Source organism: Echinops telfairi, unplaced genomic scaffold, assembly GCF_000313985.2.
Source record: "Echinops telfairi isolate 266 unplaced genomic scaffold, ASM31398v2 ScPeMD7_2291;HRSCAF=2852, whole genome shotgun sequence".
NCBI classification, from domain to species: domain Eukaryota; kingdom Metazoa; phylum Chordata; class Mammalia; order Afrosoricida; family Tenrecidae; genus Echinops; species Echinops telfairi.
In genome coordinates this window covers 38,698,164-38,713,998 of record NW_022106189.1, presented here as the reverse complement: position 1 = coordinate 38,713,998, position 15,835 = coordinate 38,698,164, and the positions used below count along the sequence as shown (strand labels likewise).

Genomic DNA, 15,835 nt, shown 5'->3' with positions numbered 1-15,835 from the left:
TGTTGCTGCTGTAATGAGTCTGTCACGAGTCCAGCACCGTACAGTTCTTCCAACACTGCTCCCAATGTGTCTGCGGAGCTGTGTTCCTTTCTGGAGGCTCTGGGAAATCGGTTGTTTCCTCTCCTTGTCCAGCTTCTAACCATCCCATCCCTTGACTTGTGAGCCCTTCCATGCCCAAAGCCAACAATGGCCAGTAGTGTCTTTCCCACACTGCAACCTTCTACCACAGACCCTCTACCTCTGGACATCAAATCCACTCAGATAATCCAGGATAATCTCCTTCTTTGCTAGCCAATGGTTTAGCAACTCTAATTCCATCAGCAGCTTTGATTTCCCATTAGCACATAAAGTAATGTATTCACTGGTTCCAGGGATGGGTCTAGACATCTTTGGGAGGCCATTTTCCTGTAGGGGTATAGAGGCAGAGATGAGGGTCCCACAATTATGCCTTGACTCCAGCTGTGTGCTTGGCTCCCATCACTGATGTCATGAAGAGCCATGCTGGTCCCTAGGACCCCACCAGCCTCTCGCACCCCCACAGGCCAGCATCAGGCCAAGAATGGAGCTGCCTTGCCCTCTTGACAGGAGACTCGTCTGCATTCTGATAGTGGCTCAGCCCGGAGCACTTGGCTTGGGTACATCCATAGCAGAAGTGAACATACTTGGCAAATTGTCATGTAGGAGCAATGGATGCCTTCAGACAAATGGTTCATAAGTCTTCATTTTGTTTGCCTCTTTACATTTTGCTTTGGCTGTGTGGCGATTGCCTGAGCTGTCTCAGGAACACACAGGGGCAGTTCTTCCCTGTGCCATAGGGTCTCTGAGAGTCGGCATCGACTCCCTGGCAGTGAGTGAGTGAGTTCTTCCTCTAGCCTTCTTTTCCTCGGCCCCACGGTCTCTAAGTCATCAGCTGCTCCATGAACACCAGCAAAGAGACCGAGTGACTGCCTCGTGGCCGGGACGTGCAGACTGTTCTAAGACCTGCCAGCGCCAGGAGGAGAGGCACCTATGGCAGTACTTTGCAGGCGGCTGAACTTCTAGGCCCACATGGCATTGACATACTGTCCCCGAGGGAGCCTGGGTGGAAGGCAGTGTGAACTACAAGCAAGAAGCGTGAACTAGCCGAAGCTCTGGAATTACAGAGAGCAGGCTCTGCATTTGAGGGATGGGAAAGACCTTTCCAAGCATGTGATTAAAGGTGAAAACCATAAAGGAACATCGCCACAGCTCGGCCTGCCTTTTTATACGCCATTGTGTCAAAGACGATCATTACCAGAGAGAGAAGGGAAGGGCTAGTCGGGGAAACAGGAGCGGCTGGGATAACTGGTATCTGCTTGGCTCTAAGTGATGGAGGGTGGGAAGAGAGCTAAGATTATCCCCACCCTGGAAGGCTGATGTGGCTTTGCTGAAGAATGTTCCATTGTAGGTTAATAAGACACCGTGCGCCCACCTGCTTTAGTAAAATATGCACCCATCATGCTTCATGATTGTACATTGGATCTTACCTCTAGAAACCACTATTGCTTGAAACCCAGCACCGTATTTCCCCCGAACATGTGTGTGGATGTATAGATAGTAAAAGCTGCCCGAGTCAGGCACTGTGTGAGGGCAGAAACCACAGGGAAGGAAGAATCAACTGTTTTTCTACTAAAATGAGTGATGGGAAAATGGCAAGGCTGTCCCCTGTCAAAGGTGAAAACTCATTAGTCTGAAAAACAAGGCAGTCTGCTTGAACTTCCCCTCTCCCAGGTTCCGATGAATGTATGGATGTGCATGTAGGTATGTTCGTGGAGGTATTAAAGTATTAAAAAGCAAAGAGGATGTCTCTGAAGATTCAGGGCCGCCTGACCCAAGCCTTGGTAGTTTCCGTGGTCTCCTATGCCCATTAGAGTTGACCATGAGTGGGGAAGACCAATTTGAGTTATGGCGTTGACGGAGCATCCTGAAAGTACCATTGACTTCCACAAGAGGAAGTTCAGCCAGGAGGCTCTCTACGGTAAAGGTCACGTTGTGCATCTTATCAGAAGAAACCAGTGCCTGGGAAAGCACATCGTGTTTGGTGAAGTGGAGGTCAATGCAGAAGAAGAGGACCCTCACGGAGATGGATTCACACCGTGGCTGCAACCGAGGGCTCAAACGTGAACGCTTGTGGGGACGGAGCAGGACCGGGCAGTGTTTTGCTCTGTTGTACATAGGGGTTGGTATAATGTTGTTTTGTCCCATGGAGTTCATTTCATCTATAGGCATGCTATAGGGCAGAGCAGAACTGCTCCATAAAGTTTCATCGGTAAGTCTTCTTGGGGAAAGATTGCCAGATTTTTCTCCCGAGGAGAAACTGTTGGATTCAAATGACTAACCTGCCTGTTAGCAGCTGAATGCTTAACCATCTTGTGTCCAAAGCCCCTTATCCATCCATCCATGCATCCATCCGTGCATCCATGCATCCATCCATCCATCCATAATACATACATATACATACATACATGTGTGTGCGTGATTGCAGAACCAGATTGATATTAAGACAACACACTGTATAAATATTCTTGTGAAAGTGGAAAGATTAAACTGTGTTTAAAACATTATTTAAGCTAATTGGGTAGGATAGCAATACATTTCATTGTGGCCATAGGACCACAAATATTGGGAACAAAGTAGTTTCTTTTAATTCAGTTTATCAGCTGTGTCTTTGTCATGGACAGAAACTCAAAGTACAAGTGGGAGCTTTCTCAGCCTCCCCTAACCTCTCTTTCTTTATCATTCTCTCCTCTCTTCTCTGTCCCAAAGCGGCCCCCGGCCAGTCACCAGAAGCCTTGCTGCTGCCTCTGTTAAGTGGGGGCACTCTCTGTGAGGCCTCCTCAGGCCAGAGAGTGGGGTCAGAGCCCTCCATGGATTCCCCCACCCCCCACCCCATGCTTGTCGAAGGTCTTGGCTCCGTCTTGGAGGGAGCGAATCCCGGCCCAAGAGAGAAGAGTTGCCTCAGGCCAGGCCTCCGTCTTGGCTCTACGCTGTGTTTTCAGAGACCATCTCTCACATTGAGTGTCTTTTGCCATCTGGCTAGCCTGAGCATATCACACGTGTAACAAATTCTGGCTCGCTCCTTTTTGTTGCTGAACTGTCCTCCCCTCAGTTGCTCTCTCTCAGTCCTTATTACGACCAAACTTGACATGACTCTCGTGCTGCCTGCTACTGCCTCTTCACTGCAGGATCATCAAGGACGGTCACCCCCCACCCCCATGAACAGAGAACTGCCTCCTCTTCTGCTGGTTCCTGATCCCCAAACCCAACCCTCAGCTGCCAGCAGCCCATTGTGGCTCACGGTCTCACGGTGACCCTATTGAGTAGCACCACCCCCATAATTGCTGCTGAGGCTGTCAGGCTTTACAGAAGTGGCCCGACACATCTTGGTCCCGTGGAACAGCTAGTCGGGTCAGACTACCGACCTTTCCGTTAGCAGCCAAGTGCTTTTGATCCACTGCACCACCAGATTTTTAAAATCATGTCTGCATGATTTTAAGTGTGGTTAAGTCAGCTCCAACTCACAGGATGAAGTAGAACTGCTCCCAGGGGTTCGGAGATGGCAACTGTTTAAGAAAGCAGTCTCCCACATCTTTTGGCTGATGGGTTAGAGCAACCGACCTTTCAATTGGAGGCCCAGTACTTGGCCTACCGTGCTACTGGTCCATGGGAGAACCTAGATCCCATTCCTCCTTGGACCAGGGTCCGATGCCTGATGTGACCCCATGTTCACTTGAATACCCACATTTTGGGGGAAAACATGGGGCTGGTTCCTCCGAGGGAGTAGGAGACCACCAGCGCTGTCTGTATGAGAGACCAGTCTGCAGGGATGGAAATGGTGTGCATCTGTGGGCTCCTTTGCCATAACCCCAGTCCTCCAGGCCAACCAAGGAATTAAAATGTGGACAATACCAATTTCAGAAAAAATAGTATTTCAAGACCTTTCTTCCTAGTCTGCCTTGGTCTGGAAGCTCTGCTATCTACCATTGATGACCTTCCTTGAATTTGCGACACACACCTTCTACAATCATTGCAACGTGCAGGTCAACACAGTGTGACAATCTGACGGGCAAGTGGCAGCCAGAAGGTATTATGTCCTGTCAACTCAACTGAAAATTGTTCTACCTCTTCTTGGTAGTGAAAATCTGGGAAGAACAAGAAATTGTGCAGGGCGTAGAGATATGGTTGTAGACAGAGAAGGAGAGGTAGCGAACAACCCCATGCATGAAGAGGCTGCTACTGAGAAGGAGCTTTAGGGCCGAATGAGAATGGCACTGGTGGGATCCTGCTCTCCTGTGGCAATGAAGATAGATGAGCTGGACAGTGAACCGACACCAGGGTCTGTCAGGGATGAGGGCCAATGTGAAGCAGCAGGCTGCCCGCATTGACAAATGACCCTCGTCTCATAAATGAGGATAAGTTGTGTTGTCCTAGTTCTGTGAGACCCATAGAAATAATTGTTCTCAATGTGCAAAAACAAATACAGTCATTAATTCTCCTCAGGTAGCTCCACATGGCATCCTGGGGGACGCACAAACAGGTCCGCCCCATCTGGTTCTGTGAAAGCTGTCCCACAGTCGGCACAGCCCAAGCTCCTCCAGCCTGGGCCTCGTCCTGCACAGCCAGCCGTCCTTTGCCAAGGAAACAACGTGCTCCTTGGGACCAAACAGTGGGAGGACACAGGAGTTACGCTCTTTATTTAATAGAGCATGCCTTTTCCTCTTTTAACTTTATTTGAGGCAGAGGCTAAAGAATAATCAAGCAGATTTGATTCAAACAAACAAAAAGAAATAAATCCACAGAGCAGTGATTGTGTTTTATAGCATCCCCCAAAAGAATCGTATTAGACGCAGAGTAACTTGGTGGCAATAGGAAGTTCAGGGGTGAGGGTGGTGGTTAGTTGGCATAGAGTAGGTTCCCAAGTCATGTTTGTCCTGCGCGCAGCAGAATTAGCTAGACTGACTGACTGCAGCAATCGCTAGGATTTTCATCGACTGCTTTTCAGAAGTAGATCACCAGACCTTTCTTCCTCGTCTTCATCTGGGAGCTCTATGGACACCTGTTCCCAATGATAGCAATTTGCAATGCCCCACTGACAGATGCATGTGGTTGTGTAGAGATTCATTGACTAGGAATTGAACCCAGGCAAGGATTTTCCCAGCGAACCACCACGGCCCTCATATTATGGGATGGCTATGGAGCTACACTGTTTTGAGGAATTGGTGAAAAGTGATGTCTTTGAATAGCAAGATTTAATATGTACCTTTTATTGATCGGTGAAGAGTATCCACATGTCTCATTACTAATACTTGGATCTGAGGTATACGAGTAGGTGGCGTGCTTTCAGCATGATACTCACTGCCTTAATTGAGGTTGTGTAGCAGCAGTTCTCAACCTGTGGGTCGCAACCACTTTTGGGGGTCGAATGAACCTTTTACAGGGGTCACCTAAGAACATCGGAAAACACATAGTTTTGATGGTCTAGGAACCGAGACACCGCTCTGCTATCCGTCTCCAGGCAGGTCTGCCCACATGCAGATACACCCACCTACAAGTACCTGGCCACGAAGACTGTTACCCATGCTACACCATGCTCCAAGACAAAATTCACTCATTTGTAATTAGAAATAAATATTTCACAATATATCATTACATATTGTTTTGTGATTAATCACTATGCTTTACTTAAGTTCAATTTGTAAAAATGAAAATACATCCTGCATATCAGCTATTTACATGAGGATTCATAACAGTAGAAAATTATAGTTATGAAGTAGCAATGAAAATTTTATGGTCAGAGCTCACCACAACAAGAGGAAATATATTAAAAGGTCACGGCATTAGGAAGCTTGACAACCACTGTTTTGTAGGGAAACAAAACTAGTGAAACATACATATATAAAGAGAAATCTACTTCAAGGAAGTGGCTCATTAATTGAGGGGACTCATTCCAAATCCATGGGTCCTGCAGCAGGCTGGAGGCCTCTGCTGGCTCGTGGAGTTACAAGGGTTGTCAAATCTAAAATCTGTAGGACAGGCATCAGGACAGAGATTTATATCCCAGGACTCAAGACGAGCTTATCTGAAAGCAAAGTATACCAGAAAAATGTTGACTTGTGCTTTTTGATAATACAAAGGCCGTGGATCATAACAGAATGTGGATAACAATGCAAAGTATTGGAATTCCAGAACACTCCATTGTGCTCACATGTACCTAGACCAAGGGCATCATGCTGGAGAAAGCAGCATGGCCAAGCCAGGAAATGCTCCCTGTTTAGGCTTAGTGGGTGAGATGAGTCTACATCCAAGTCATCCTCGGAGAGGGGGTGGGGTGGGGTGGGGGGGTTCTCCTTGAGGGAGGTCAGGACTCGTATTTGCTTGGGATTTTCTATTCTCTGGAGGGGTTCTGGGACATCAGACGATGATGGCAAGTAAGCAATGGCCTCTCCATGTCTGATTCTCAGAAAGTGGGTCAGGTCTTATGAGTCAATATAGTGAAGAGCAGATGAAGCCGAACCTTGATAAACTTGCTTGAAAGTACACGCTAATGAAAACGGCATGCTCCCGACACGAAACATGAAGAGAAAAATCCAGTCGAACCCACTCGCAATCTTCTTGAAGCCCCGTGGTGGGGAGAAAAACGAATCAGACTTCAATGACCTTGCAGATGGGTCCTATCCTGTGCTGTGGTTGCTGAGAGGTGACTCGGGGGTGAGGGGAGGGGTGTCCGTAGGCCGTAGTCATGAGAGGGGAAACATGCTACCGATTGCTTTCTGGATCCTAGTGAGGAAAGAGGTTTTATCTGGATCAAGGTGACTAAGGAGATGGATGGAGCCCTGGTGGTGTAGCGGTTACTCGTAGGGCTGTGATCGCTAAGGTCAGCAGTTTGAAACCAACAGCCTCTCCAAGGGAGAAAGGCGGGGCTTTCTACTCCCGTTAGCAGTTGCAATCTCAGAAACCCACAGGATCAGTTCTACTCTGTCCTATAGGGTTGTCATGAGTCAGCATTGACTTGAAGGCATTGAGTGAGCGTGAATGAAGGTGACACATGGAAGAGGTGGAAGGAGAGAAGTTTGTGGAGGACTTGCCCAATTTGGTATAAGAGAGGCATGTCCAGCACAAACCAACACATCAAAGCTTCGGGAGGCCAAGCTCATTCTGACAGTTGGCAACACCATCCGTGTTTGAGGTTCTGAAAATCAGGAAATGGATGGCCATTTTGAAACTTGGGAAAAACTCTAAAGCTCAGAAGCCTTTGCAAAACAGCGGACTGCCTTAGAGTTGCCCCTTATTTTAAAAGGTTCTAGTGAATAGCTTTAAAATTGATAGGGAAATCATCACTTAAAAATCACAGGCAACCATTCTCTTTGACTGCTGATGTTTCCCCCGTCCTGCCTCCATCAGTAGGTTCTTCAAAGTGGCGGATCAGTGCACTTGTTTGATCAAGATGCTCAGAGCCAGAGCGCCCAGCTTCTAGGCCAGAAAACCAGACTCACAGGGAGCCCTGAGCTTTCCTGCTGTGTTCAGGAGAAGGCACAGAGGCAGAAGAGTTCACAGGTGGGCACTGCCCCGTAAATGTGGGATTGAAAGTCTTCCAGGGCATGTTCCATGCAGAGCCCACAGAGTGACCATAATTCATTTGGGGTTGTGGCCGCACATTCTTGTTTTTAAATTTATTATTTGTTGGGGTTGGAAATACACATAGCAGAACACGCAACCATTTCTTTAGGTCCAAGTAACTCAGTGCCACTGATTGTGTTCTTCAAGTGGCACAACTGATCTGTCCCTGCCTTTATTCCTCCCATGCCAACCTACACTGACTGTCCCCTAACCTTTCTGACCTTTGGAGGATTTGTCATCAGTTAGATCCCCCGAGATAGCTCTTGAAAAGAGTGCCCTGCTCAAGAGAGATGTACCTTACCAGTTAAACTAAATTCGTGTTTGGCTTAAAAGAGTCTTCACGGATGGTTTTAGTTCCAGGTTTGAAGATGATCTCAAGACAATAGTTTTGGGGGCCCGTCCAGACTCTCTGACTCCAGAAATTCTGGATTCCATGAGGATATACCATTCTGTTCTTCATTTCCCTCTTTTTCTTTTTTTTTTGAGATCACAGCCCTCTTGACCCCTTCAGTAAAAGGAGTCGCGAGGAGGGCAGGTCTCGGAATTGAGTTCATGTTCCCCAGGAACTGAGCAAAGAGATGAACGGGGAACTTGAAACGATGCCGCCAACCAGAGGGCCCTTCAAGGCAGGTCTGGTGTGAGAGCCGGTGCTTTGCTCAGCCTGGTTTTGTCTCCTGCTAAGGCTGCAGCTTCTGGGGCTTTTGTTTCAGGAGTTTCTCAGGCAGAGCTGAGCCTTGTTGTATGACTAATCACTTGCCTCACATATGGGGGATATGGGGGACTACTTCCCTTTCCTACATGTTCAGGGTGGTAAAATATGTTTGTCTTTATTAGGAGTGTCTTTATTAGAACTGTGTGACAACTTTGTTGTTGTTGTTTTCTGATTGACACCATGATCAGCTGGCATTATTTAGTGGGGCTCATCCTTAAATGTGTCCGAGCCCAGCTGCCTACACTACCCCGGTTCCTCTTCCTCACCAGGAGGGATATTGTTATCTATCAAGAATCGACTGCATGCATTCATGTTGTCGCATGAATGGCAACCCATTCCCTTTCCACACTTTATAATAGCCTCACTTCATTTCCTGTAAACACACATAGAAGACTAACTTGGCAGCATTACCATATTTCAGAGCATGGAAATAAACAGCTTTTGAAATGGGATTGCAGGGAAACAAACAAACAAACCCCAAACAAATAACACACCCAAATTCTAAGGCGGAATCTCTTATCTGAAAGGAAGCAACTGCGGCATCGGCCCCAGCCCCCTTGGTCAGCAAAGCTTAGAGCATCGCCGAGCGCAGTGCTCACAGGATGCTAAGACGCTCCAAGGACACTTCTCACAGCTTTGCCCAAGTCTCGGCTTTGATTTGCTGGGTGGTTTATTTCAGGAGCTATTTCTCCGTCGCTCGCAGGGTCATCTATTTGACCTGTCTTTGTTGGAAAGCTATGACTTGGAAAATAACAGGCCGGGTAGTAGGGTGTTCTGGCTTGTCTTGATGCTTCTTCGAGTATGTGGTGACTCAGTAATTTGTAGGCAGTCACAAGCTCACTTAGTCAGAAAGCACAGTTTTCTTGAGCAAGCCCTTGATGTCGTGATCTCTCTTGGTCGTATCTGTTTTGTGTATGCTTTTTGTTTTTCACCCCTGGCTCCTCTTATGACGAGGGAGGAAAACGTGTGAGTGTCCAGAGAATCCAGGCATGAAGACCTCCAGAAGGTTTCCATGTGGAAGCAGGCGTGCCAAGCCCTCTGGGGTCATACCCTCCAAGTCCGCTTCTCGTTGCCTCTTTCCCCTGGTTTTTGCACAGAGTCAAGGCAAAGGGAAGCATGTTTGGCTTCAGCCTTTCTCTGTGGTCTCGACACAAGGACTAGAGTTCCAGCATTTGTTCAGCATTTATGATGGTTCCCGACCCCAGCCAGGGTATATATTTTTAACAAGTAAGCAGATGGCATTTATTTGGTCCAAGGACAATCTAGTTATATTTGAGTTTTACAGAACGTCAAATATAAATAACCTGAAACTGTAACAATACACAAAAACCGGTTTCTTACAGAGACATACCAGGCAGTACAAACTGGAAACTGGAGTAAAGTAGCATTGCTTTACAGTAATACACAATGCCAGTTACCATTTAAAACAAGTTTCAATGCATAGCACTCGATACGTCTGAATCTGCTTCCGTTAAGAGTATGAAAATGGTTAGATCTACGCTAAAAAGAATTCTTTTTCTAACCAAAAATAAAGGCATAATATTTATAACCAGGTATCAACTTTACTAAACCACAATATTTTAAAACTATTAAATGATACCTAAGGATATTTACATTAAAAGGAAACATGCATTTTACTGTTTTTCCCCCCTCATGACTGCTTGTTTATACACACACTTTGTTCAAAGGATTTAAAAACTATACTCCTACTTTCAATACAGCATACTGTAATGTTTCTAATCATTCTAGCAGAATGAATGCTTTCAAAGGGAGCAGACTCATGTTTAAGTCGATGGTGAGTTTTTCCCCCTTTGGAACAAAGGACATAGAAAATCTGGTTGTGCCCAGATGACTCAGGCAACAAGAAGGCTCTGGAGGCCCATTTCTCTTCAATCTAAGGCGATGACAGCATCAAGCTGCTCCGCTGGTTCTGTACGTAACTTCTTCACACTGACGTTGTCTTTCTCACCCAACTTCCTTTTGCGACTTTGCTCTTCTTCACTGTCGCCAGTGTTCTTTGAAGGGCCTTCTTCATCAGAGTCAACTATGAGCACATCATCTTGCTCTTGTGCTGTGGATGTAGAAGGCTGAGCTCCATCATCGCTCCCATTGGTTGTACTTTGGGCAGCATCTTCTGCTTGTTTTGGTCCTACTTTTTCTGGGGCATCACCAACCACTTCAAATTCAACACCCTTTCCTAGGTCTTCACTATGGAGGATGTTGATCAGTAAAGTGTAGCCCTGAAGGAAATCATCGGCTTGAAGTCGGCTACCATTTTGAATTCCAAATTCTGACAGCTTCTTGTGATTATTACCTTCTGTTTCTCCTTCTTCTGAAGATATTAAGATTGTTCCTTTCCCATCTTCAAAGTGCACATCTGGTGCTACCATGGCAAATTTTTCTTTTACTGTCTTATCTTGTAGTGTGCGAACGGTCATGACCTTCATGGACGTTCAGTCGTACGGTCACCTCTGGCTTGCTGGCACAAGCCTAGCAATTGGGGTTGGGAGAAGCTAGGGCACAAGGCACAAGGAGCTTCTTTCTTGGGTTTGGAAGTTTATTCCAAAAAATTATTCTACATTGGTCTGTTTTTTCTGATAGACTCTTCAAACCTTCTAACACTATCAATCCAGCAATCACTGCATTAGTACCATAGTAGCGATAGCAGGAATGATATTCCTTGCCATTGATTTTATATCAAGTCTACTCTTCATATTCATACTGAAAATATGCATCCTGAGGATTGCAGCAGAGGTGACAAAATCCGTTGCAGATGGGTCATCCTTGTCCCATATGAGCTCAGCTCCATTCCCTTTTTGGATTAAATTCATTCTCAAAATCTCAATGCTTTTGGAGAAAAGACTTGCCTCGCTCTTTACATCTAGAACTTCCTGGTCTTTCAAAGCTAACTGGGGTTCATTTTGTTGATCGGACACATTGGTTTCTTCAACTTGACTTTGTACTTCAGCCCAGTTGAGTGGAACTGGCGATTTCCTCTTCCTCCACAGCTTGTCCATAGTCAACAGGTACCTAATATCATCTTTAAAAAGCTTGGTAAAAAGTTTAACGGGATCATAACCAGTTGATTTAGCCCACTCCTCAGTGGAAATACGTTTAATGTCATCATCTTCATTAGATGCTCTGGCTCTGGCTTCGGCTCCCCTGGGCTCCCAGGCAGCTTCAGGGTCAGCTCCATCAGGAGATACTTCTTGATCAGCATCTTCTTCCCCAAACAACTGGTCGAACAAATACTTTGCCCACACGATGCCGTGAATAGGCTCTGAAGGTGTGTTGCGGATTGGACAGCCAGGAAAAGTTCTCTGGGTTGGTTGAGGGTGACATTCATAACACTCGGTTACACCCTTTTTGATGATAGTTATGTGTCCAAGATACCCGGCAGTTCCACTCTCAGTAAGAGCTACAGCAGCTGCCAAACACATCCTATTGACATGGTTGCGGGCAGCTCTGTTATCTAAAACATTCATCACTAATATAAACTGTCTAGAAATTTCACATCACAGTCAGGGCTCGGGTGACGCTGTCATGGTAGCTGTGCTATTAGCTTTGGGGTACAACTGCAGCCCACTTTCTTTGGCAACCTGTGTGCCTTTGATCTTCCACCATGTTTCTTTTGAAACAAAAATGGTCTGTTGAGACTGCTGACATTCATAGTATCCAGCTCAATCTGCTCTTAATTTGAGTGCAGTAGCAAAGGTTATCCCACAAAATTCTGTTGGGAAATCTTACCTCAGCCAATTATACACCTGATCGTAGGTATCCAGATTTATTTCTATTCCAGATCCATGTGGGAGAAGCCGGTAAGCACAGGTTCTTGAGGATCTCGCAGCCGATGCCACCCGCACTCACCACCAACACCCGACCTCCGGCCACGGCTTCGGCCAGCTCCCAGGCAAACCCCGCGAGAGTGCCATGGCGAGCTGACCACGAGCGCCAGCGGTGGCGGCAGTGGGAGAACCAAGCCATGGTATTTTTGATCGCCTCCTGTGCATGTGAGAATTGCAAATAAGCAAGATCGAAGAAGAAGAACTGACGCGTTTGAATTAGGGTGCTAACAAAGAATCTCGAAAGTACCACAGACAGCCCAAAGAACAAACGCATGTGTCTTAGAAGAAATGCAAGCAGAATTCTCCTCAGAGGCAAGGACTGAGAGACGATCTCATGGACTTTGGACCTGTGAGCAGAACCCAGTCTCTGGAGAAGGCTGTGGCGCTTGGTAACGTATCGGGGTAGCAAAGAAGAGGGAGGTCTTAGACAAGAACTGACCCAGGGGCCGCCTCCGTGGGCTCAACTCTAAGAACTATTGTGAGGATGGCACATCTCGGGGCCATGTTTTGTTCTATTGTGCACCGGGTCACTTAAGGCACTTCAACAACAACATTGTGGTTCAACCATGTTTCCCACATCCACTCTGACAGACCCACCTGGTTTTTGAAAGCTGAAACAGCGCAGCTTATAAAGGAAAGCATAGGAGAATGTTTTCAAGAGCTTCGAGTAGACCGAAAAACATACACATGCATATTTAAATGAGAACAACAATGGGTAGCTTTAAAACAAAAGGTTGACAAATTGAACCACATTAATATTTAGGGCATCAGCTCATCAGAAGATATTAGGGAGTGAAAGGGAAATGTCATATACATAGATCTGCCAAAGGACTTCTTTCGAGCTACCTCGAGAATTACGACAGGTCAGAGAAAAGAGGGCAACGTCTGAAAAATGTGCTAGAAACTGAAGCAGGTAGTTCATGAAAGAAGCTCTCAGGCAAGTAAGCATGGGAAAATGTGTTCTTTTTTTAAGCACAGTGAAGAAATGCAACAGGAAATGATAAAGTGATAGCTACAAGGAAAAATGACCAGATCCTGGGGAAGACATGAAGCTACTGGTCTTCTCATGCACTGTTTGGAAATCATAATCTGTTTATTATTATGATTATTAATTACTGTTTATTGTGATCAATCTAAATTATTAATAGAAAATTAATCATCTGTCAAAACTCAGGATTTGCAGGGCTGAGGAAGCTTTGTTTTGCTTTCTTTTCTCTGCCAAGGACCATTTGTATATTTATAAGATCATTCATTTGCTCAAACACTTAATTAACTCACCCCTAAAGTGATGACTCAACTGGACCAATAGGAAACATCAAGCTAAATGGAGAAAATATTGACGTTGTCAAGGATTTCGTCTTGCTTCATTTCATAATGCGACCGTCAAGAGATCAAACAGTGCACTGCATTAGGTAAATCTGCTCCGCGAGATCTCTTTAAAGTATTGAAAAGCAAAGATGTTACTGTACTTCAAGGACTAAGATACTCCTGACTAAGCCATGCTACTTCCAATAGCGTCTTATCCAGATGGAGGTTCAACATAGATACATTGGTGCACTTGAACTATGGTGTTAGCAAGTAGTTATAGTACCGTGGACTGCCAAAAAACCAGACAGGGCTGTCTTGGAAGAAGTACAGCCAGAATGCTCCTTGGAGGCAAAGGATGGAGAGACTTCATCTCACATATTTCAACATGTTACTAGGAGCGACCACTCGCTGGAGAAGGACATCATGCTTGATAAAGTGGAGGGGCAGAGAAAAAGAGGAAGCTCCTCAATGGGGTGCATCGCCGCAGTGGCTACAACAGTGGGATGGAATGTACAAACACAATGAGGCTGGCTCAGCACCAGGTTGTGTTCCTGTTCTGCTGTCGGCAGGATCTTGGTGAGTCAGAACTGGCTCTATGGCATGGAACAATAATGTGATGACCGGGAACAACTTCTCTTCGTTGAGCTGTGTGATGTTAGCTGTGACTGATTATTCCAAGGGCCTAATATAGCCCGTGGGAGCCCTGGGGTAGGGCTTAAGCCTGGGACTGTGATCCACAAAGTCGGCAGTCCGAAACCACCATCAGCTCCCGGGAGAAAGACTGGGCTTTCTTGCTCCTGTAAAGAGGTACAGTCTCAACCCCACAGGGGATCTCTGAGTCAGCCTGAACTCAGTAGCACTGAGTTTGGGGTCTTTTGCATAGAGCCAGTGGGCCGACAGTCCCTTCCCCTCTTCTAGTGACTCCGGGTTTTCCTTCCTTCTTCTTCGGATGTTTCCTCATCATTTCCTCAGGATGTTGCCTACGGAAACCTTAAAGATTGACGCATGATGGTTGTTGTCTTCAGTTCTTCCCGCTGAGAGATGACGGGCATTCTTCCATTTTGGTTTTCTAACTCCAGGTCTCTGTACATTTCCTTATGATGCTTTGTCTTCTCAACTTCCCCTTTGAAATGTCCTGTTCGGTTCAACTATTTTGTCACTTCTTCCAGTCACTAGCTGCTCTACAGTCCAAAGCAAGTTTCAGAGTATCTTCGGACATCCACTTTGGTCTTGTCTTTTTAGTGACAGTTTGCTTGTGTCATGTATGATGTTATTCATGTCTTTCCACAGCTCCTCTAGTCTTTGATGATTACCATTCAGTGCATCAAATCTGTTCTTGAGGTGGTCTCCAAATTCAGGTGGGATAGACTCAAGGTCATATTGTAGTTCTCGTGGACTTGTTTACATTGTCTTCATCTACAACCTGCACTTGTATATGAGCAATTGATGATTGGTCTGTAATCGGCCCATATTTATTTTGGCTCATCATATTGAGCTTCTCCATCATGTAAACCCACAGACTAGGTCAGTTGGATTCCTGGGTATTCTCTCTGGTGAGGCTTACCTGTATCATCATCATTTTATGTTGTAGGCAAAAAGGTATTTGAAATGAAGAAATCATTGGTCTTGTAAACTTCCACCAAAATTCTCCAGCTGCATTTCTATCACCAAGGTCACATTTCTCCAATTGCTATTTCTGCCTCTTTGTTTTCACTTTTGCCTCCCAACCATCAGCCATTATCATTGCACCTTGTTGGCATGTTTCACTAATTTCAGACTGAAGCAGTCAGTAGAAATCTTCAATCTCTTCCTCATTGGCTTTAGAGGCTAGTGTATCAAAGTAAATAATACTTGTGTTCATTGGGGTTTCTTGTAAGAGTATAGCTATTGCCCTATCACAGGCAGCACTGCATTTCAAGGTAAATCTTCAAATGTTCTTTTTGATGATGGCCGTGACTCAAGTGTTCTTGAATTTGTTCTTCCCAGTAGAGTAAGCCGCGTGATTTGAATCTGGTCAGATTCAAAATGACCAATCCCAGTCCATTGCAGCTTCTGAATGCCCAGGATAGCCACCTGTAGGCAGTCCATTTTAATTTTGACAACTTTCAATTTTCCTAGCTACAGATTTTGTGCATTCTACTGTCTGAGATGATTGGCTACTATGAGAAGGGAAAATAGGCGAAATTCATAAGTTTGTCTCTTTTTGGCTTTGTTTTGTTTTCCAGTTGCTGGTGAGTCACTTCTGGCTCATGGAAACTCAATGGGTGTCAGGGCAGCACAGTGACCCATAGGGTCATCAATGGCTGATTTTTCAGGAGAGTTCCAGGCTTTATTT

At 45.7% G+C, this 15,835-nt stretch overlaps 1 pseudogene; it reads right to left on the bottom strand.

Annotated features, from left to right (window-relative positions):
- Positions 1 to 10,236: 10,236 nt before the first annotated feature.
- On the bottom strand, positions 10,237 to 12,279 carry LOC101640898 (annotated as a pseudogene).
- Between the last annotated feature and the right edge of the window lie 3,556 nt (positions 12,280 to 15,835).